The sequence below is a fragment of the Apium graveolens genome, chromosome 3 (assembly GCF_009905375.1).
Source record: "Apium graveolens cultivar Ventura chromosome 3, ASM990537v1, whole genome shotgun sequence".
NCBI lineage: Eukaryota > Viridiplantae > Streptophyta > Magnoliopsida > Apiales > Apiaceae > Apium > Apium graveolens.
In genome coordinates, this window is record NC_133649.1 from 264,162,743 (window position 1) to 264,188,608 (window position 25,866).

A 25,866-nucleotide genomic window follows, 5' to 3' on the forward strand; every position below is an offset into this window, starting at 1 on the left:
ACCACCCTGAACTCCCACTGCCTTCAGAGCTTTCTGTGTCTGAGCCTTTTTCTTCTTCTTAATACCTTTCGGCTTAGAGGAAGAACCCTTCTCAGCCACATTCACTTGAACACTCTGCCGAAATAATCCTTCAGTTGCCTGAAGTTCTGTCAGCAGTTCCGCGAGACTATACTGCCTCTTGTTCATGTTGTAATTCAAGCGGAACTGCTCAAAACTCTTGGACAAGCTCATAAGGATAATGTCAATCTGGGTTTCCCCGTCAAGTTCAGCACCAAGGATCTCTATCTCATTCAGATGAGACATCATCTTGAGAACATGATCCCTTACAGGTGTGCCTTCAGCCATCTGAGTGTTCATTAAAGCATTCATGGCTACTTGCCTAGCAGCCCTATTCTGATCTCCAAAAAGTTCCTTGAGATTAAAGAGCATATCCGAAGCAGTGGCCATAGACTGATGCTGATGCTGTAAAACACCCGACATTGCTGCCAGAATGTAACATCGCGATATTTCATCAGCCTTAATCCACCGTTTATAATACTCTTTCTCATCTTCAAGAGCATCAACAGCAGGCTGTTCAGGCTTGGGTTCATAAGTGCAAAACTTGTACTCCTCAGCAGTCAACACAATGTCCAAATTTCGTTTCCATTCAATAGTCCGGTAAGTTTGGTATCCTTAAGTATGGTGAATAGTTGATTAAAACCCATTTTATCCTCAGAATCATGCATAAAAACATCACATAAATAAGGGTGCATTAATTATTAAGATCTATTGATTCCTCTAACAATTATTAAAATTTAATGTACTAACATATAAACACCATAAGCTTCTGGTACGCCACGATGTGTGACATGTATACCACCTAATTTTGTTTAAATGTTACTTCAGTCCTATTACTAAACAATATGCCACGTTGGGGTGGACTATATTATTTTTCATAGCTAAGTGTATACCATCATCAAATCTTAAATTATTTGAAATCTATGGAACTTGGTACGCCACGATGAGTGGCGTGTATACCTTCCAATATTCGTAATTTTTCCTTGAATAGAATACTTCAATTCAATATTCATCAATGGTTTGATTTCCAGGTAGTGGAGGAGTCACATCGGTCTCGCTTAAAACCCACAGCCTTACAAGTTCGATGAACTCATTTTTGACAAAATCGCCCCAAATCAGAATTAAAGAAAATCCGTATTTTATTCCTTTTAAAATTAATTTAAGAAGTTTGTTCTAGTAATTTCTATAACATTCTAGACACCATAAATTACATGCCACGATGGGTGACGTATATATAATTTATATTCATCTTTATGTTAAATTACCTACAACCAATAATGGAGACCATGGGATTTCATATTAATTCCCTCTCCCACTTAGAATTTTTTATTAAAATTGAGGAATTTTAAAATTAAATGGGGTCCTATGTCATTATAATTATGTCTAATCATGCATTCAAAATACACATATAATTTTAGCAACATATAACATTTAATCAAAGCAATAAATAAAATTTATGTCCATGTCGTCCTAATTAAGTTAAACATGCAATTTTAAAGGAATTACACACATAATTAACGACACCCATAATCAATAAATTAAAGCAATAATTAAAAATTTAATGGAAAAAATTAAAATAAATTTTCCACTATTATGGCCCTTGAAAAAAAAAATCCAGCTCTAAAAAAAAATCTACCGCAAACGCGCCCCGACGCCCCCAGCAGCCCCAGCTGCCTGCAGCGGCCCCAGCAGCCCCAGCTGCCGCAGCGGCCGCAGCGCGCGCGCCTGTTGCTTTTCTGTGAGTTTTGTTTTGATTTTGTTCGATCCAAACACCAACAACGGCCCCTTGTAATCGCACAGCGGAACAAAAAACTACCGGAATTGATTTCCGATCGCACATAACTATTACAAAATACCCGGAACAATTACAAAAAAATAGATCTAATACAAAACTAATTTTGTAAAATCTATTCTAACACGAACAACCCTCGTGTAAATTAGAACCACGATTAAACCACGTGGAAACCAAAACAGAAAATTAACCACGATTAAACCACGTGGGATCCAAACACATAATTAAAATATACATGGCCATAATAGTGGATTAACAACCTGCATCAAAGCCAATACAAGCAAAATACTATATACACGCATATATAATTACGATATGGACATTATATCATAAAACGTAGAACCCATTACCAGGCTCTTGATACCAATTGTTGGGAACCACGGACTTAGGGTGTTACTACATTTTACGATAAAGATTACGAAAAGAGGATTACCTTGTTAATGGTTGATTCCACACTCTTCTATTGTATTCCCAAATTCTCTTGAGCGAAGTGTGGCCTCCGTCTTCTCAAGTTATCCTCTCTTCTTGCTCCTTGGTGGCTACAATATATTTTCACACCATCCCAAGCAAGAAGAGAATAAGAATATATATAGGCTACAATAGGGACCATGGATAATTAGGTTGGGCCTTCTAATTACATCTTGAGCCTAGCCCAATGTAATTAAATATTAATTCAATCCACTAAAGAATTAATATTTGCACTACCTTTCCTAATACCGTAATTTAATTAATTCGGTTCCAATATTATTTGCTTATTTAAATTCCCCATGTTTAAAATATCATATGTCCATTAATTAAATAAATTACTGATAATTTATTTAATTAATATCTTTTATCCTTGATCATCCACTCAACCTTTATTTAATTAAGCCAGAATAAATTCCACCTGCAGGGTTTCACATAATTAAATCTTTTTGAGCTTTCAAGGGGACATCATTAACCCGAATATTATCAGGACATGGATTCCTTCAATAAATAATATCCACCATGTATATAATTCCATCACCCAAAATATAATGATATAATTCAAAAGAATTATTTCATATATAAATCAAAGCATGTAAATAATATACACGTGTCAATTACTATTTTCGGATTAAGAACCTAAGCATTAATAATAACATAGAATCTTAGTTCTTCTTCTTAATCAGTATTAAGGGAATAATTCTAAATTTGATCCTGTTCAATATACACAAAGTATACTAGTATTATTTATTAGTCAATATAAACTAATCTAAATAATACTACAGCCATACCAGTGGATTGTCCAACACCACATGTGTTGTGAACCTTATTATATTATATAACCGTATTTAACAATCTAATATTCTGTATCCCATTTGATACTAGATTGTTCACAATATATAATATTAGACAACATGTAAACATTCAAATGATTCTCAAATAAACTGGCCAGAAATAAATGTACATATTTCAAATAAATATTTTAGTATACACTAACAAAAGAATGCATGAAACGGAGGACAAGGCAATCATCCAACCACTGGGAACCATCCAACCCAGCAGAGGTCAGCTTTACCTGACTGTCAAGTATGTGGAATGAAACATGGAAGAGTTTGCAGCAAGCTGAATATGATCTGCTACAGATGCAACCAGATGGGGCACTATTTTAGGGAGTGTCGTAACCATCCACCCAGAGAGCAATCCAACAAGGATCATCCTACCAGGAATCAGGCAGGAAAAGTTCCAGCAATTGGGTTTACATGTTCCAAGTGCGGAAAGCAGGGGCATATAGCAAGGGATTGTAAGATATCAGTTTCGGTCAATAATGTGCTGAGAATCATGGGAGCTACTCCAACAGTGAAAGAACCTCCCAGAGCTAGAGTTTATGACATGTCTGTGAAGGATGCTATCATGGACACTGATGTTGTGGCAGGTACGCTTACTATGAATTCCTTATGTGCTAAAGTGCCAGTAGATTCGGGAGCAACTCGATCTTTTATTTCTCAAGATTTTGTTGATAAGTTGAATTATCCAGTTGAATTGTTAAGTGAGATTATGACGGTAGAATTAGAAAATGAGGAGGGTGTATCTGTTAACCAAGTATGTACGAACTGTGAGATTGTGATTTCTAGCAATAAGTTTGATGCTGACTTGATACCATTTAACTTAGGAGAGTTTGACATTATTTTAGGAATGGACTGGCTATCCAAGCACGATGCTCAAATAGACTGTAGTAAGAAGAAGGTAACTTTAAAGATGCTAAACAAGAAAGTGGTGATGTTTAAAAGTCAGAAGAAAGCAAAGAAGTTCTTGACAATGATTCAAGCCAAGAAGTTACTACAACAAGGATACGGGCACTTTATTGCTTATGATATAGATAGAAGTCAGGAGCCAACAAAACTTGAAGACATTCCAGTGGTAAATGAATTTCCAGACAATTTTCCAGATGAATTACCAGGACTTCCTCCAGATAGGAAAATTGAGTTTGCGATCAAATTAGCACCTGGAACGGAACCAGTATCTAAGGCCCCGTATAGAATGGCGCCAGTTGAAATGAAGGAGTTGGCAAATTAATTAAAAGAATTATTGGAAAAGGGAGTAATTAGACCCAGTATATCCCAATGGGGTGCACCTGTACTATTTTTGAAGAAGAAAGACGGAAGCATGAGGTTATGCCTCGACTATCGAGAACTCAATAAGCTTACAATCAAGAACAAGTATCCATTACCGCGAATCAATGATTTGTTTGATCAGCTGAAAGGAGCTAAGTATTTCTCCAAGATTAATTTGAGATCCGAATATCACCAATTGAAAATAAAACCCGATGATATACCAAAGACAGCTTTTAGACCAAGGTACGGTCATTATGAATTCTTAGTGATGTCTTTTGGATTGACCAATTCCCCAGCAGCATTTATGGATTTGATGAGCATAATTTTCAAGGAATATTTGGATAAGTTTGTAATTGATGATATTTTGATCTACTCAAAGCCAACGGAAGATCACGCGGAGCACCTAAGGATATCTTTAGAAATTTTAAGAAAGAAGAAGTTGTATGCCAAGTTTTCAAAGTGCGAATTCTTGTTACAAGAAGTTCAATTCTTAGGACACGTATTAAGTAATGAAGGAATCAAAGTGGACCCAGTAAAGATCGAAGTATCTATGAATTGGGAAAGGCCAAAAACACCAACAGAAGTTTCTTAGGAATGGCAGGATATTATCGAAGATTTGTTCAAGATTTCTCGAAGATTGTGACACCTTTGACGAAGCTTACCAGGAAACATGAGAAGTTTATCTGGAACTAGAAATGTGAAGAAAGTTTTCAGGAATTAAAGTAGAGATGAATCACGGCACTTGTTTTGTCACTTCCAGATGATCAAGGCAATTTTGTAATTTATAGTGATGCTTCTCATAACGGATTAGGTTATGTTTTGATGAAGCATGATAAAGTTATTACATATGCTTCTAGATAACTAAAACCTCATGAGCAGAAGTATCCTACCCATGACTTGGAACTAGCAGCAATAGTATTCGCCCTGAAGATTTTGAGATATTATCTATACGGAGAAAGATGTGAAATTTATACGGACCATAAAAGTTTAAATACATATTCATGCAAAAGGAACTCCACATAAGACAGAGAAGATGGTTAGAGTTGATCAAAGACTATGATTGCACGATTGACTATCACCCAAAAAAGCAAATATAGTAGTTGACTGCATTAAGTAGAAAGGAAAGGTTGAACGTGTTAACAGTACCAAAAGAGTTATACGAGGAATTTCATAAGTTATAATTGGAAGTCAGAATTTGCAAACCTAAATGAAGTAAAGATGTATAGTATGACTTTTCATCCAAAATTGCTAGAGAAGATAAAGAAATGCTAAGAGGAAATAATGGATCAAGATATTATTCGTTTAGTTGGAGAATAATTATGCACTCAGAAAGACGATCAAGGCACTCTCAGATTTTCTTCCTAGAATTTGGATTCTACCAATAACAGAATTGAAAAATGAAATTCTATAGGAAGCTTACAACTCAAGGTATTCAGTCCATCCAGGAAGTAATAAGATGTACAGAGACTTAAAAGAAAATTATTGGTGGCCAGACATGAAAAGAGGAATTACGGAATGGGTTAGCAAATGTTACACGTGCCAAAGAGTTAAAACAGAGCATCAGAGACCAAGTGGACTATTGTAGCCGTTAGAGATTCCAGAGTGGAAATGGGAGCACATTGCTATGGGCTTCATAGTTGGATTGCCAAGGACGAAAGCGAACCATAATGATATTTGGGTTATAGTGGACAGACTAACCAAATCAGCTCATTTCTTGCCTACTAATGAAAGATTCTTGTTGGACAAATTGGTTCACGTATATTTGAAGGAAATAGTAGTTCGTCATGGAGTCCCTGTGTCTATTGTATCTGATCGAGATCCATGATTCAATTCAAGATTTTGGAGAAGTTTTCAAGAATGTTTGGGAACTAAATTGAACAAGAGTCTAGCTTATCATCCACAGACGGACGGCCAGAGCGGGAGAATATGTAACGACCGAGAATTTTGCGTCATAATTAAGAAAGTAAAGTATGTGTTATGTGATGAGATTATGTGATTAAGTGGTGATTATTTGTCTTATCTGTATACTAGAGTTAAGGAGCGTGGATAAAAACGTTCCAATTTAAAGAGTCAGCTTAGAAGTCAAGCTGTGGTTTCGGGCCGTCAGGTAGAACGGAACCCGTCCTAATATGGAAATTAAATAATATAAAATGTGAATTATATGTGAAGTAAATGAATGAAGTATTTCGTCTTAAGAGACGTGTTGATTGGCAAAGGTAATGAGAAGCGTATTCGAAACGCTGAGCGTCGGGCCGTCAGGCTGAACGTGACCCGGTACGCGTAAAAAGGAAATAAAGATTAAAGAGGGATAGATTCTATGATCAGACCTGAGTCATTATGTGACTATATGCGTGTGATTGCTTGACTGTGTGCATGATTATATGTTCTGTGTTAATTTCTGTGAATTTTAAAGGAATTATGTGATTTACATAAGGGTTTATTTAACCTTCGTGCATTTTTATAAAATCATCTGAGATGGATAAAAACATGTGATTTGTTCTGTTATCTTCGTAGAGGTCTTAGAGACTTTTTAAAAATGATAAGTGAATTTAATTGTGGGACTTTGCATTTTTAAATTGATTTTTTGTGGAAAATGTATTTATTAAAGCGAGTTTGCGAAATTCATATAAAATCAACCGCTCGCTCAAATTCTTATTATGAGTAATGGATAAAAAGCTAATTTCGAGGCCTACACGTTAAAAATGTCATTTTCAATAATTCTCGACTTTCCGAGAGAGAGATATTTTGTATTTGAATTTTATCGCATTTAAGTAAAAAGAAAAGGAATGAGTGAGTAAAAGGAAGTTGGTAAATTACTAGATTGCCCTTGTTTCTAAGTGCTATATATATAACCCACTTTCTTTTCTTTTCTTTCTTTTGTGCACTCATTCTCTCTTTTCTCTCTTCTCTCTTTCTTTTCTCTCCTCTCTCTCCCGAACACTCTCTCTCTCTTTCACTCCCTCTCGGCCCTCTTATCTCTCATCTCTCTCACTTGCATGCAACCCCCAAATCTTACTCAAACTCAAAGATATTGCTACCGTTAGCCTTTATTCTCGGTATACTTCTTGATTCCTATTTGCATGTAAGTATTTGCAAGTGTTTTGATGATTGATCACTATGGTTGTGTTTAGGAAAAACAATTTCTTGAAGCATAACTATAAGAGTGATTTTAAGAGGTTTTGGAGGTCATAAACTCGAGAGGAGATCCGTCATGGACTCTCTCAAGTTCGACCACCACCGGCCATGATCCAAAGGAGAGCCGGTGGGTTTTCCATGATGTGATTGTTGGATTTTAATGTTGCATGTTATGATTTCTTGAAAACTTGAAAAAGGGTTTTGCTTCTTTTGTCGAAAATTGAGTATGTGATTGGTAAAATGATTTCCTTGATTGTAAAATGAATGTATGCAAAGTGATTGTTGCTTAGAAAATCAAATTTTATGATTTGCATATGAGTTTTGCTTCGGCTTTAGGCTATTAAAAAGGGAAATTGAATTTTGTGACTTGATCTTGGTATGAACTAAGCTTAATTAGTAGGAAATAGAGTTGCATGTTGATTTAAAAGAGGAGTTAGTGATGCATGTCAATGTTTGGTTCTTGGATTGTGAATTTTGAATCTTTGCCGAATAGAAAATGGGTTTAGAAGAGATTGATTTGTGATTAAGTGAATGCATGCATGTTAATTGAATAATTTGATTAAGGTTGAGTCATTAAGTGATGATTGGCTTTGTGCTTCAGAAATCTTGATGAAAGTAAGTTAAATGACTTAGTTAAGGCTTAAAACAAGTTGAAAATGTGATATAGGACTTTGCATGTCAAGATTGATCTTTGCATGTGTGTTTTCTTGATAAACCCGAATGGGTCTTAGGCTTAAAAAGAAAAATTGAGTTGATTTTGCTAAAAATCTTAGTGACTAATGAGAACTTGATTGCATGACCATGATTGAGTGGTGTTTATGTTCGAAATTTGTTAATAAAGAAAATGGTGCTAGTTTAAATGTTGGATCATGCTAGAACTAAAGTTGCATGGTGTGATTTTTTGAGAAATTTGATTGTATATGTATGATTATGGTTCGGATTTTATGATTAAAAGAAAGGAGAGTGGTTCTTTAAAGGTTGTTGAATGAGATACGTGTTTATGTGAATTAAAGTGAGTATTTGATTGATTTTATGGTGGGTATTTGCAATAAGGCCGAATAGGCCATAAGAAATAAAGGTCAAAACTTGATTTTGGTAATTGAAAGAATGATTGAGTGTTATATGTGAAAATCTTTGATTTTTGCTTGATTGGATTGTTGTTTTGATTCGAATTAAGGAATAAAAGAAAAGGGAATTAAGTCGATTGATATATGTGATAGTATGCACGTAAATGTGTAGTTGTAAAAGGGTCTAGTACTCGTAAAAGAGTAGTGTTAGTGTGATTGGAGAAATAGCCTAGGTCAAGCGAGTATGCTTTGATTGCTAGGTATATAAGGATATGAAAACTATGAGAAAGAATTGTGCTATGTGCTATGTGATGTGTGCTTATTTGTATAAGCTATACTCGTATAGTTCGAGTCAAGAATATAATCGAGTTATCGTATAGAGTGATCGTTCCGGGAACGAGAGTTGGGAATCTAATTAAGATTTCTGGTTTTATTGTAGATTCGGAGCGTGAGGGCATTCGGGCTAGGAAAGGGAAAAGTATACTAGGTGGCAGTAGTTCAACCCTCAGGAAAGCAATTTCAGGCAAGTAACTCTGATTACTTGTATAAATGATTGTAAAGGAAATGTTGTTCATACCATGTAGAGTATTGAACTGTTAAAGTATGAAACCCTTGCTTTATGAAACCCTGATATTGATTTGAAGTACCCTTTTGTTCTTGATAACCTGTTAATGATAATCCTATTGATTTCACCCGTTGATAATCTGCCTTTCTGTTTAAGTTTCCTATAATGCCATGATCATATTGAACCTTAAAATTATCTTGGATAACTCTGTTAATGATACCCCATTTCTCTTGATCGCCCTAATGATCCCTAAGTTATTTCTGATCCTTCAAATTTAGTGCCTTGTTATCCTTGATACAGAATTCTTGAGAATTGTTCCTTGCGTATCTTTGATTCACTCCCTGAACTTTGTTTCTTTAAAATCTGAATTAAGAATGAGTTTTGACTTGAAAGAGTCCGAATGATTTCAAAGGCTTGGTAATGATAAAATGAATTTTAGAAAACCTATTTGTTTTTCCAACTCAAGGTTTTCCGAATGAATTCCTGATGGATTGGATTGAGACGTAAGAGGCTAGTGGGACTAGTCCAGTCATGGTAAGAGGGTAGTGGGACTAGTCCAATTTAAGGCTGAAATTATGCCGAATGGTACCTTAAAGACCAGAATGAAGGTCAATACGGGCTGATCACCCGTATATAATGAAATGGAAAGATAAGTGATCCAATCAAGGGTTCTAAACGATTATTTAAAAAGGGAACTGAAACTTTTATTCAGTAAATTGATTTTTGGAAATGAAAATGGTTTATACTGTTTTGAAAAGAGTTGATTATGTTATTGTGGAGCTTAAAGCTCAGAACCCTGATTCCTGAAATTGTTAATCATATGAATGATTCTATATCTTGAAATATTGTTGCTTTCCTCTATCGCAAGATCTATTTTGATCCTATAATGAATTGTGATGAATGTCGGCTTTTGCCCTGTTTCGAGCTGTGTTTTCTTGAAAGCCCAACTATTCTTCGGATACCCTTTCCTTATCTTAAAGAAAACCAAAAATAAATATATGGAAATCTGCCACCTAGATTAGCTAAAATAGAATGCCCTAGTTTGTTCAAAGCATATTGAGAATTGTTATTGTAGAACTACTATTTAGTTACTTGCTGAGTTTTATACTCATTGTTTTGTCTTAATCTAACCATGGCAGTTAAGCAAGAAGATGGCCAGGCTTAGGCGCACTGCTCGTAAGAGCGTACCTGGTGGTCCCTACCGTGTTGAGGGCTTCCAGTTGCCAGAGCAGGTAGTACAGGTTATGAGTGAGCTCGCGCCTAGTAAGAGGTGTTTAAAGATACAATTGGTTATCTGTCGGTTCCCAGCCGGAATCGATATTGATTATTTAATAAGATTTTGGGTTTGTAAGTTATATTCGGTGATTGGTAGTTGTAATCTTGTCTCATACTTTATCATGTTGATCCTGTTAGTAGTTAATCGGGGTTTATGCATACTTAATTAGTAGATTAGAGGTGTGTGAGTCCTCATTTCCTAACCCCGAGATTGAGGTCGTCACAGAATAATTCAAAAAATTTAGGATATGTTACGTGTTTGTGCCATTGATTTCAAAGGAAATTGGGACGAGCATTTACCCTTAGTATAATTTTTTTACAATAACAGTTATCATGCCAGTATCGGAATGCCTCCCTATGAAGCTCTTTATGGACGCAAATGTCGATTACCAGTATATTTGGACGAAGTCGGAGAACGTAAAATACTTGGACCCGAGTTGGTGCAACAGAAAAAAGAAGTTGTGGAAGTCATCCATAAAAGGTTAATTGTAGCACAAAATCATCATAGAAAATATGCAGATCAATCAAGAAAGGATATGGAATTTGAAAACGGAGATCTAGTGTTACTAAAGGTGTCACCATGGAAAGGATGGTCTAAGTTTGGAATGAAAGGAAAGCTGAGTTCTAGATATGTTGGACCTTTTGAAATTATGAAACGTGTCGGCAAGGTAGCTTATGAGTTGGCGTTACCCTCGCACATGAAGAACATTCACAATGTTTTTCACGTATCGATGCTTAAGAAGTATAATCCAGATTCTAGGAATGTAATCAAGTATGAGACAATAGAACTTCAGGCAGATTTATCTTGTGTAGAGAATCCAATAGAGATTCTAGAAGAAACAGAGAAGGTATTGAGAGATAAAGTTGTAAATCTAGTAAGAGTGTTGTGGAGAAACCCAAAGGTTGAAGAGTCAACCTGGGAATTAGAAAGTAATATGCAAAAAAGTACCCTCATTTGTTTACTTAGGAGATTCTGAGGACAGAATCCTTTTAAGGGGGGAAGGATGTAATATCTGGGATATATCGTGTGAATTTTTGATGAATTATCTGATGACTGATATTTATACTTAGATGTTTATATGTAATAAAAATAGTGTATGTTAATTTTATTATGTTCAGAATAAAATATAGATAATTATGATATTTTTCTGGTAATTTTGGGAGTGCCATATGATTTTATAATGATTTATAGATTTAATAATTATTTTCTGAATAATTACAAAACTATTTTATAAACCCGGGAATGATCCAACTTCAACCGTTTTAAGTTTTTGTAACCCGAAACTCTTTGCAAAACTTCTTCCTAAACTAATCTAATCATTCTGAACATTTTCCATGTTTTAACTTTTTCAATATGGATTATGGTTTGACCCGTATGCGTCCCGACGTAAAATTTTCGATACGATAATCATTTTGATGGATCAACAAAACCCGTATTCTCGAAAGACGGGATAATATTACATTATTATCATATAAAGTGTTTTATAAGAATCCCGGTTTGGATAATTATCCAATACGGGTATCAACTCGGAACGTTTTTGCAGTTACTTAGCGGCTAAGTGACTTATTTTTCGATCCAACACGATAATATTCTATAAATATAAATAGCCTTTTTCTTATTTCATTTTATTTGTATAATCACAATCGATCAATAACAACACAGAAAATACAGAGAAAACCCTAATTAAGCATCGCGTTCTTGAAAATCAAACTCAAATTCGAAGGCGTTATCAAACTCGGAATCGAGCGTGCCATAATACTGAATTGAAGCTCTCGAAAAGCTCTTTCAGAATCAACCATCCATTTAAGTGTAGAAATCAAGGTTTTGATCTTATTTATTTGTTTTAATTCGAATTATAGTAATTAAAAGAGAAATTTTTGATGTTGATGTTGTTTATATGATTTGATGCTTGAATCATGTAGATAATTATGTCCTGATCATTTTGGTATATTATATGACTGATTTGGAGTTCAATAACATGTTCAAATTGTTGTTTGATTCTCAAATTGAAGAACTAGGGTTTATAGCTATGAATATTTGCAATTGGAAATTTGGGTGTTTCTTTGTTTGGGGTTATAAGTTAAAATTGATTGTATCATCTTGTAGATCGTCCAAAGATGATTCAAATGATATATATTTGGTTAACAGACGATAGGCAGAAAAGGTTCATCCGAAAATCAAACCCCGCGGCGGCAGGATTTTCAGGCGACGTTTCTGGTTGATTCTTCAGTTGTTTAAGTGATTTGATTCTGCAGATGTGTTCCTTAAAGTCTCAAGAATATCCTCTGTTAATTTGACAGCGTTCTGGGTTGGTTTTGTGTCACCGGAAAAGCTCGGGATCGCCCTTAATGTCGATCGTCGGTGACAGGGACGGGGACAAATTTCAGAAAAGTATCTGTATTTTTGCTAAATTTGTAAAACCTGGATTTATGTTTACAAAAATTTCAAATACTAGATTTTTGTATTAATTATTTTCAGAAATTGTATTTTGTTTTTATAATATTTTTAGAAATTGATTTATATTTATTTTAAAATTCAAAAATTTATTATTTATTTTCTGAAATTTATTTTTTTTATTCTAAATTAAATCTTAATAAATTAGTTAATTAATTTTAGTTGATAAGTAATTATTTAATTAGTCAATTAATTTAAATATTAATTGATTAATTAATTTAATTGGTCATTATTTAATTTTAATTGATTATTTAATTAGATTTAATTATTTATTGGGATTTAAAAATTTCGAAAAATAGTTTTGAGTTTTAAAATATTATTTTAAATTATTTTCAAGGCTCGATAATTATTATAAAAATATTTTAAAGTAAGATTCGGGTGTTCGAACCCTATTATTTAATTATAAACTAATTCGTAGACCCGTTTTAATTTCGAAAAATGTTCAAAAATTCGTATTAAATACCTGGAAAATCGTTTTAACCCTGCATCTTCCTTGAATATTTATTTTGATTGAATATCATACGTGCTACGTGCTATATGTGATCTGATTGATGTATAATATGTCTGTATATGCATTGTTTGACGGTTTTATTCATAACTTTCAATTCGTACGTCGGATTTGGGTGAAACGAAAGGTAAATAGAAGCTTGTAATGAGTAGAATGAGATGAGAATAAGTATTGATAAGTACATATGATGTTTAACAGAGGAAGCGGGATGTAGAAAGGGAAATTAAGTAGTCAGTGAGTGGGAAACAATTGATAAGTACAAGGAGAGTAAAAGCGAATTGATAAGGCAAATGTTTCTGCTCTTTCTTATAATATATTGCAAGTATTCTCGAACTCTTTTCATATATGTTACACGTGTTCTAAATAATTCTAACTCTATATTGCAAGTACTTTGAAGTACTTAACTCTAAACCCTGATTCTTATTTGTTAGGTCACACACACTGTAGAAGGGGGATGAATACAATGTTTACTACAACCAAATCGAATATAAGAACTCAAGTAACAAAATATTGATTTTATTCAACACAATAAACTCTGTTACAAAGAACTGTTCTCCCTCAGTGATGAACAAATTATCACGAGAGCTGCTAGGGTTATAATTAATAATAATCTCGATTATGATAACACATATAGTGTAAACCCTATGCCTGTGTTTATATACTACATAGTTACAAGATAATCTTCTAATTGATATCGAATACAATTCTGCTTCCTAATATATATCAATCAGTTATCTTTTCTTCCAAGTATTCTATTCCTCATAGAATTCTTCTCTATGCATATCTCTTCTTATGTTTGTCTTGATCTTCTTTCCTTTCAATCAGCCGCCTTCCTTATCTGAACGTCTCCTTAAGTCCTGATATTATCTCCTGATAAATATCTCCTGATAACTTAAGTTCTGACAACTTAAGTTCTGATATCTTAAGTCCTGACTTCAGTATAAGTACTGATTTCCAGTTAACTACTGATTTGTCCTGTTAAGTAAGATCTGAAAACTAAACATAAATCATATTAGACATAACATCACAAATATATCTAACAATCTCCCTCAACTTGTAAATTAGCATAATATACAAGTTTAACAGATATTTGATGATGTCAAAAACATTAAGTACAAATGCATGAGAATTTGAATGGATAACTACAACTTACAGTCCTTGTAGCTTTACCATCCTCAAGGTCTGATAACAGCTTCAGTCTGTATATCCTTCAAAATTTAAGCAGTTGTAGATCTTTGACTTGGCTTCAATTTCTGATCTATTTGATATCAGGAGTTGTTCTGAGATGGTTCTTCAATAAACATCTTTCAGTATATTCAAGTTCATTAACCATCCTCCTTTTAGCATTATTCAATTTAACTGTATCTTCACCAGTTTGAAAGATAGCAGCCCTGAGATCATTTATTTTAGCTTTCCTTATATCCTGATCTAGTCTGATGATATAGGCTTTATTTCAACAATTTCTCTACTGTGAGATCTGTACTTGGGACAGTATGGGCTGTCAGACTTTACAGAGTAAAGCTTCTTCTGTCTTTGAATATATGATTTTAAACACCCTGCAGCACCATCTGTTGATCTATTTTTAACTTGAAGTAGATATAGAACATGTTCCAGTTCTTCAAAATACTTCAATGAAATTGCATTCTCCCTGATCTGGAATACCCTCCCATCTGTCATAAAGTATAACATGATATCTTCTTTCAAAATAGAGTGGTAAACCATTTGTACAGATTCAAGTTGATTTAATCTCTCAGGAGTTGCTCCTACACCTGGTTCACTTAAGGAAGTTGGATCATTGGTAGTATTACTTACTCTCTTCTCTTTTGAACTACCCAATCCAGATTTGTCTCTTGCTTCCTTTCCTATAACAACTCTTGCTTTAAAAACATTTGATACAATCTTTAAAGGTTGATTCTGTTGAGCTTTGCTTCCTTTCCTATAACCCAATCCAGATTTGTCTCTTGCTCCTACACCTGGTTCACTTAAGGAAGTTGGATCATTGGTAGTATTGCTTACTCTCTTCTCTTTTGAATTACCCAATCCAGATTTGTCTCTTGCTTCCTTTCTTATAACAACTCTTGCTTTAAAAACACTTGATACAATCTTTAAAGGTTGATTCTGTTGAGCTTTGGTGAATCCTGGTAGTAGCATCTTTTTAGGTTTAACATGAGCAATGTCAGAGGTTTCCTTTTCCTTATCTTCTGATATGAAGCCAACTTGAGCTATATCAGAGGTTGCTTGCTTCACTGTCATATCAGAACTTACTATATCTTGAATCTAAACAACTTGAGCCATGTCAGAGGTTGGTTGAGAAATCTTCCTTTTCATCAGAGTAAGACTAGCATCTTCATCAGATATTTCTTCATCCATGACTGGCATATATACCTTTACAGGTTCATCAACTTTTTATTTGCCCTTGGATCTTGGATCTACCTCCACTTGTGATTTGGCTTTGGTTGCCTTAGAATTTTTCTTTTCCTTAATCATAATACCCTTAGGGTTTGGAAGTTTCTTTACAACAATAGAAGCTTTAGATTTGGAGTTGACTTTTTCTGCTTTAAGTCTAGCTTCTCCTTCCTTTAGACTTTCAAATTTCATTCCAGGATTTTCTTTAAGAAATAATCTCTTTGAAATTTCTTCATCAAGCTCCAGATGTCCAATAGAACTTATCCTTTTATCAGTATCAGAACTTATTCTTCTCCCAGTATTAGAACTTGTTCTTTGTGTAGAAATTTAAGTTGTCTTTGATGAAGAACCTTTTCCACCTTTGCCTTGACCATGACCTCTACCCATTCCAGAGTTTCCCTGGTCATCATTTCCTTCATCCTTACCCTTCAGTGATTGAGTAGATTTGCAGTTGGACTTAATTACTTTCTCCCCCTTTTTGGCATTAGCAGGTAAAAGAAGAGAGACAAGCAATTCCACTGAGGATTGGATCTCATTGAGTTGATTTTGATGAGAAGCTTGATTCTTTAGAATTTCATCAATCTGAGCTTGTTGCTTCTCCTGAGTTTTTCCAATATAACCAATTCTGTCAAAGGCTGGCTTGAAAACTCTGTTCTTTTCCAATTTTATATTCATATCTTGCTGGATAAAAGATTCTTGAATTTTATTCACCTTGTCATGAGTTATTGAGTGTTGACCTTGAAGGTGCCTAGTACTCATTGCAGTAACTCTCAACTGTGCATTGAAATCATCATTTATCAGCATTTCATCAGCTTTGGCAAGGTGCTCAGCAAGAATTTTTTCAGTAGGAACAAAACTAACTGAGTTCCATTCCTTAGTCCACTCCTTTCCTCTATGAGTTTCACTCCAAGGTACTGGTGCATCCTCCCTAACAAACTTCTTGATCAAATCAGCTTTGCATGGACCTTGTTAAGGTGCATGTCCTGATGGACCAGCTGCATCAGCATCTATATTTGCAGCAGCTTCACCAGTAAGTTCAGCATTATTAGCATCAGAACTTACGAAGCCTGCAACATCAGCATCCTCTGATAAAATAACAGTATGTGGGGATATAGAGGTTTCAACATCATCCTCTAAGTTCTGATCTGCAACTAAGTTATGATCAATAGCCAAATTTTGATGCCCACCTTCAATATGATTTTCATCATTCAGATTCAGAATTGGTGTGGTTGGAATATTTTCATTGAAATCAGCATCTAGAATTGGTGTTGTTGGTGGAGTGAGTTGAGTTGGCGGAGCTTCCAAGTACAGAACCTCAGGCACAATCAAGTTATGAATATCAATTTCAGCACTTGTACCTGGGTCTTCAGTATGTACTGGATCAATTACTATAGGTTATGTTGGGATCAGAGATTCCTGACCCCCTTCCTTAGCTGCTGCTTCCAGAGTTTCTTTAGAGTGTGATGATACACTTACAGCCCTCCTGGCTCTTTGCTTTTTAAGTCCCTTTGCAGAATTAGAGACTTTGGGAGCTTCATCATCAGAATTTAGCTTTCTAAGCCTTTTGAGGGGCCTAGAACTCCCAGTTTCAGTATCTTTCTGAGGAGATCTTCTCAGCTTCTACAACAACAGGTTCTGATATTGGAACCTGTTCCTCATTGTCTAACTCATCTCTCAGTACAATTCTCCTTCTTTTCTGTTGAGACTGAGGTACTATCTTATTCCTCTTGGGTTTGGAAGATGAAGGCTTCACAGAATATGCTGAAGGTTGAGGTTGAGAAGTATGTGATGGTTTGAAATATGTCCTGATGGAGGGTGGAGTTGGTTGAGGTTGAGAAGTTTGAGGTGGGTGAGAGATGGTAGGTTCTGATGGCTGTTGAGTTGGCTGTGATGTGGTGGTGGGTTGAACATCAGGATAAACAGATGTATATGTTTGTGGATCAGCATTTACTAAGATTTGTTTTACTGACTGAGGAATTTGTAAGGGTCTTTGCACTTGTTTCTTAATGTCAGCATTTAACAAATCATTAAAAGCCCTTTTTGCAAGCTTAAAGGGTGGAATTAAATCACTGGTAGGTTGGGGTTCATTAGCACAATAGAAAGTATATATAAGTTGACTGAATCTAGCAAAGTATACTACATTTCTATCCTCTGTCATCCTATCCCCTATGAAACCTAGCACAGCACTTGCAAAATCAAAATGAGTTTGATGAATAAGGGCATACCCGATTTGCTGACTCATGATGGGAATATCATCAAAGTTGGAGCATTTATTGGCAAATGCTTTAGTGATACAATCAAAGAAAAAGCTGCATTCCTTTCTGATATTTGCTCTTTTCAGTTGACCCAGCTTTCCTAAACTTTTCTCATAGCCTAGACTGACCATAAGCTGCTGTAAGACAGGATCCTCCACTGTTGAGAATGTGCAACCTTCAGGTAAGTGGAGAGCTTTACGAACTGCTCCAGGAGTAACCACATGCTCGACATCTCCTGATGTGAAAATAATGTTTAGAGTACCAGTAGCACCACCATAATCAAAAAGCCCAGTTCTCCAAAATGTCAGCACTTGTTGGCTTGAAATAGTTTGAGGTTGGGTCAAAGCATACCCAATCTCACTATGAGCTAATAAATCTTGCACAAAGTGCAGATCTGATGGAGCTTCAGCCTTGGTCAGGATTGCAGCATAATTATTTGGGACAAACTTGGCTCCATCAACAATTAAATCCTTGGGTGCCATCAGAAATAAGTGAGAAGTTAGAGTGCCTGTAAGGTGTTTAAGAAAATGTCTGTAAAGAAAACCGTCAGAAAATGTGAGAGAGAATAAGAAAAGAGAGAGATTAGAATAAAAATGAAAATAAAAGATTTGAAAATCTTTTATCTCTTTTACTTAGACACCCCACGTGACAGCAGTTAATAAGAAGTGGAACAGACCTTTACACTTGTTAGGCAAGCAGTTAAGGCAAAAGTTAATAGGCACGGTAAATAAGTAATAATTATATTGCACGTTCAGTTTAAAAAAACTGTTCCCACTAAACAAATGATTATTACTGCTTTATCTCACATAAACCAATATTCTGTAAAAATATGACCGTTCAAGTAATGACCAAAAATAAACCAAGTAAATAAATATTGCCACGTCAGCATCAGAACTTGATTATTATCAGGATTTAAAAGTCATCAAAATATGGCTCCTTAACTCGAAAAGTGAATGTTTATTCCTGTTATTCTTCACACAAATACTGATATGGGTACATCAGAACTTAATCATCAGAACTTGTCCTCAGAATTTGTGCAACTGACACTTAAACTGTTCATCCAAAATAACATTTATCACCACAGTAATTTTCATCATTCATATGGAGTGTATGTGTGTGCATTAAGCTAAATATCAGACAAAGAGTAAAGTCTGATTTACTTCAGTACATCTTAGAAATAAGGCATAACGAAGAACTTTGCTTAAAATCTGTCATTATTCTGAAGCCTACTATAGAATGAGTTCATGCATGAGTCCACATCAACTGCTTTGTGTTCATTTTATGCATCTTTTGAAATTCCTTTTTACAGTGACTTCTCAGTGTAAGTGAGTCAAAACTGCTTATTAGAATTTATGCTATTATCAGAGTATTTTTCCAGTAATCAGAGAATGTGAAAAGTCACCAAGAAAATTTTATTTTACTTTTCTAATGCATATTACTTAATACCAGCAATGCACTTGGGTCTTCCCTTCCACATATACTTTTTTTCTAGATCTCAAAGGAGTACCTGATATTTCTTTTCTTTTTCTTTTGATAAGTGAGGCTTATCAGCACTTAGTACATCCATCAGATTTACTAACATCAGAACTTAACAGATAAGAAGCACTATTCTAGTTTTTGACTTAGTAATAAGATACACAAAGTAAACCTAACCAAACTCAGTATCAGAATTTGCTTGTGTTTAAAAGATTTCCACATAAACAATTATTTCAAACATGGGATCTTTAGTATATTAAAGATTACTAGGTTAGCATCTAGCACAGTTATCCTCATTGGATTGAATAGTCACAGAAACATTTATATCGCTATCAGAGTTTAGAAATTCACATCAGACAACAATCAGCACTTAGAAAATTTCAATTTAAGCACAGAATACACAAAGATAGTAATATATGTAAATACTGATCATAAAGTCTAATGTATCAGAACATAAACTAAGTAGAATTAGAGAAAGAACCTGAAACCATTCCAAGTTCATTTACCAATCTTGTAAAAGTAGCTTCACATAGTGGTTTTATGAAGATATCTGCTAGTTGTTGATCTGTTGGAACAAAATGCAATTCCATTATACCTTCATCCACATGTTCCCTTATGAAGTGGTACCTTATGCTGATGTGCTTTGTCATTGAGTGTTGAACTAGATTACCTCTCATAGAAATAGCACTTTGATTATCACAGTAAATAGGGATTTTAGAATATGTTAACCCATAATCCAGTAACTGATTCTTCATCCAAAGAATCTGTGCACAAAGCTTCCTACAGCAATGTATTCTGCTTCTGCAGTTGATGTGGAAATTGACTTTTATTTCTTGCTAAACCAAGAAACTAATCTACCTCCAAGAAATTGGCAGCTTCCACTTGTGATTTTCCTGTCAATTTTGTATCATGCAAAATCTGTGTAACACCCCCAGATCCGGGGTCGGGGATCCGGGTCGTCACGGTCTTTCTTTCCACAATATCACTTCACTTAATTAATAATAAATAACCTTATGCTGTGACCCCACACTAACACACACCACAACCCGTTATAGTCTCAGAGATGAAATTTAAATAAGTACAAGTCTTTGAATCCACAATTTAAAAGTTATTACAACCCAAAATGATTACTTGATAAATTTACAGTTAATTGCCATTATCTGCCACAAGTTATAATTATACATAATTGATTCTCAAAAGTAGATGGTCTGATCTACAATAGATCTACCTCTGCAGCTATAGCAGCTACAACATCAACGGGAAGACGCGGGACGCTTCCCACGCGCTTGCGCTGGGTCTGCTGGAGTCTGGCCATCTTTCCTAACTGTTGTTGTGTGATGAAGAAATAAAGCAAGGGTGAGCAGCAAGCCCACCAAAATAATATGTATAATGATTTACAATATATGAGCCTACTCATAATACTCATGAAAGTCTTGGTCAAAAGAAATGAACCAAGTTTGATATCTTAATGCGATGAAGTCGCAAAATATTCAGTATATATACATATATACTTTTCAAAATATTGGAAGTCCTCTTCCATGCATAATATACACAAAGTCCCAGTGTATAACTGTATAAAAAAATATCGTTGCAAGGTGATCTCATATATCTAACCTTGTCTCAACGTTTTTCTGAAAATCTTTGTCATTCATAAGACAATTATTAATTAGATATAAGTTTAAAAGATGAGGTTACCAAATACCCCAATATACTTATATCTTTCCCAATACTACTTGAACTACCACCGTTCAAGTTATAATCAGTTTCAAAAGTTCATCACATAGATGAGACTACAAGACAAGATTTGAATAGATTCAATCTTTGAAATATTATTGAATGAAATAAAGTTACGAGATACTTTATTTAGTCCCGATATATATATATCCACATATATATATCTCTTAAACATTTCCTGGAACCTCTGTTATGTAAAGTATGAACAGAGTTTGAAACATCCAATGAATTTTGGAAAGGAAAAGAATTTTGGCATAAACCAGATATCTTGCTGATCAGGCAAAGATACCAATAAGTAACCTTTTCTACTGTAGATGGATGAATTCCTCACCGGTCATCACCCTGGCCGCATTAGGACCTCGCGCTAGACCGTTACCCGGCCCCTCACGCGTTGATGGACTGCCACCCAGCCACTTACACTTTCATAGACCGTACCCCGGCCTGTCGCTTATGCCGACTCAATTAGATGGGCTTACTTCCCGAACATTGGGCAAGTAATCAATTCATTTACCAAAACTGCAACCTCGTTGCGAATATAAAACACACCACAGAGCCGGATTCCCCAGGTTTTGAGCGAGTATTTAAATCCCCTTAAAAAGGAAGATCTTAAATATAAAAATGAGTTTTGGGATCCGCTCTAACTTTTAAAAATCATTTTGAAGACTCGAAAACACTTTAAAGAGTGTTTGGAGTAAAGCTGATTTAATGAAGTAAATCAGTCCCCATATATTAGAAAATATCTGAATATTATTATTTAAATAATATTCCCATAAAGAATAATCTTTATAAAAATAATTGAAGTAGAAGTATTAAAACTTATACTTGAAATGAATATTAAATAACCAAAGATATACTTATATGAAAGTACTATCTTTATTTGAATAATCGAAAATAAGTTTGATTATTTACACCTTATTCTTTAATAAAATAAAGAATATATCTCAGCAAATAATCGGAGTCATAGATCCTCAAATGAATATTCAAAAATATTCATTAAATAATATAAACTGAGTCATAAGCCCTCGAATGAATATTCAAATAATATTCAGATAATAAAATAAAAGGAGTCATACATCCTCAATTGAATATTCAAATAATATTCAATAAATAATATAAAGGAGTCATAAGTCCTCGAATGAATATTCAAGATAATATTCATTAATAAAATAAAGTTATCGAATAAACTTTATTCGATTAATAGTTTTGAAAACTATAACCATATATATATATAAATAAATATATATATATAAAATCTACTCGGGATCCTCGACTCCCGGTTTTAGAAAATGTTTTCACCTTTGGGTCCCTCTACTATGGGTATATGCAAATTACTGCTATTCTCTAGCATAGGTATTATCAACTGAACCAACAGATATATATGGCAAGAATACGAAACAGGCATGCATATATATACCATATCAGCATGCTTCAATATATCGCAACATTTGCTAATTAACCAACATGCATCTATCACAAGATAATGCATATACATATATACATCACAACAACAGTATAACGGGTAGAAAACTTGCCTGAGCGACTTGGGGTGATAAAAGGCTCGGGACGAGTCTGGTAACCTATAAACAACAAGTAAGTTGGAATTAAACCAAAGTCACTTGTAAATCTATACTTTAACTAACTTAGACTCTAACGCTTGTTTTGCGCTCACTGATTCGCTTAAGTCACTCGGGTACCCTCGGCTCCACCATTTTTAATAATTTAACCTTTACGAGTTTTAAAGCGATTCCTTCACGAGTATCTTACCAACTGCCTAACACTCTTACCATAATTGTTTCATACATTAATTAACCCTTTTTGGTCTTTAACCTATGTTTCAAAGTAAGGCGAGGGGAAATGATTCGTTCGCGAAATGCCGTTACTTGAAACGGTCGTTTCTCCTAAACCGTACATCGGAATCAAATGAACTACATATCAAAACGAAGCTCGTAACATGAACTATCTAAACATGGCAATGGTCATAATCTAGCAGGGAGTTCTCGGGTCCAAATGTTATGAACAAAAGCAGTCTAAAGTAAATCGGACATTACGACGGCTATGTTTACGCGATTACCAATGTTTAAACTACTCCAATTAACCACCAACCAACTCATAACCATCAATACAACAAAACTTCACCGAAACCATACCACATCAGTCCATAATCTCCAAGGTTTTCAACTCAAACAACCACAATCAAGACCTATGAACTATAATCAAGCTTCAATTACCAAAACACTTCCAAATCAAACCAAACTACTAATAATCACAATCCATGCTTCTCATTTCACAACACCAACCATTAAACTTACTAACAAATAAAGTAAAGGCTAGGGTTTGAAGTTTATACCTTCCTTGGGAGGTGTTAAGTTGCTAGGAAGCCTTAGGGAGCCTCCTACAAGCTTGATCTTTCCAAAGAAATCAAGAATACAAAGTTAGGCTTTGAAGTTTCTAAAAGTCCGATTTAAAGAACTGTAAAAATAAGGGTCTTAACATGATTATTTGGACGAGACTTGTGAACAAGAGTTGTAGGCCATCTCAATACCTTTCCAATGAGCTATAGAACACAATATTTGAGTGAGAAATGAAGGAGATACAACAGTTTTAGTGTTCTGGTTCTGTTTTGGCCGAGAGCATGAAGAACAATGCCTTGGTTTCTTTTTGATTTTGATGAAAAATGATTTGCTTGGCTTGGTTGGTTTGATTTTTGTGTTTGTTTTAGTAAATTACCTAGTTGCCCTTGATTTTGTGTGGTTAAAAAGCCACCACATCTCCTTCCTTCCCATGTCATGCTTGTGTCATCCTTATGATGTCATCCTCCCCTCCTTGTCCTCTTTCTATTGGTTGGATGACATCATCCCCACTAATCCCCTTGATTAACTTCCTAATCGTTTGCCTAATGACCGCTGATCTGTTATACGGTTCGCTTAACTTTCGTTTTCGTTTATCGTTTGAGGGATCATACCCGAGATCTTATTACTTAGGTTCCCTTAACCTTTCTCAATATATTATATTCCTTTTATGATCCTCTCCTATAATCCTTTAATTTAAATCCTTTTTATCCTGTTACCTTTTTCTCAAATCTTTCCGTATCTAGTGTATTTCCGGGAAAAATCAAAGTGTTCGGATTTGGATTCTGACGATCTTTACATACACTTATATCCCATATAAAGTACTAATAAAATCTCAGAATATCCATATCAGAACCCCTACATAGTGTGGCATGAAAAGTTTTCTCATTCAGCAAAAACACTATTCATAAGGGTTTCAAAATTTTCCCAAAAATTGGGGTTATTACAGTCTCCCCTCCTTAAAAGGATTCCGTCCCGGAATCAGATAGAAAATGAATTGGGATACTTTCTTAGCATTACACTTTCTAACTCTCAAATAAATTTTCCCACATTGTGGTTCTTCCATCAAACTCTGAATAGTTTGATAAGCCTTCTCCTAAGCACTTGTTCCCTTTTCACTCTACAACCCTTCCTGGTTGCTCCATATAGGTTATGTCGGGTTGCATATCTATGCACTCATATGCCCCTATTTATCTGGCATCTGAATTACACTTCCTTAACACTGATACGTGAGACACGTTACGACCTGCTACATGTTCGGGGTTAGGGTTAGCTCATATGCTAACTTCCCAAACGTCTTAATATATCCAAGGGTCCAACAAATTATAGACTTAGCTTTCCTTTCTTTCCGAACCTCATCAATCCTTTCCAAGGGATACCTATAACATTACTAGGTCCCCTATTTCATACTCTTTATCCTTTTGTGTCAAATCAACATACTTATCATGTCCATCTTGGGCTACTACCAGCCGTCCTCTGATTAGATCTATCATATCCTTGGTCCTTTGGACTACTGCGGGTCCGAGCATCTTGCGCTCTACAACTTCATCCTAACATAAGGGAGATCGACATTGTCTTCCCTCAAGGATCTCATAAGGCGACATCTCGATAATGACATATGATCTATTGTCGTAAGATAACTCAATTCGAATTAAGTGATCATTCCAAATTCTTTCAAGTCTATTGCACAGACTCTCATTATTGCTTTTAGCATTAGAGCTTCTGCTTCTCAATACCCATTCTTTTCCAGTTCGTAATCGCTACTACCTTCCGTTCCTAATATTATACTGGTTATACTTTTGCTCGTTAGCGTTCTATAACCTTTTAATAACCACGTCAACCTTAGTATCACGAATGTGTTCCCATTCCGCATACTACCACCACTTTATTACTCCTTTTTCAGTTGTTTCTATTTTCCAAAATTTGATCAATCAAATAGAAGTAAAGGAATTTGTTGAGAGATCACTATGATCATGAACACTTGTTATATCGCATAGTTAGTACAGAAGGTGGCCAGCCTTTAGTACTTGACAAGCAATTAAACAATAGCTGGTATCCTACTCGGCTTCTATCACACAGATAGATAGTCATTCGGCAATACCTCCCCTTCTGGAAGGGTTGTTCTTCTCAGCTTACATGAAATGAAAAGAAGAGAAAAGAACGAACTGAAGAGAATTGTATATATAAAAAAAATATACTGCCACAAAATATCTGGCT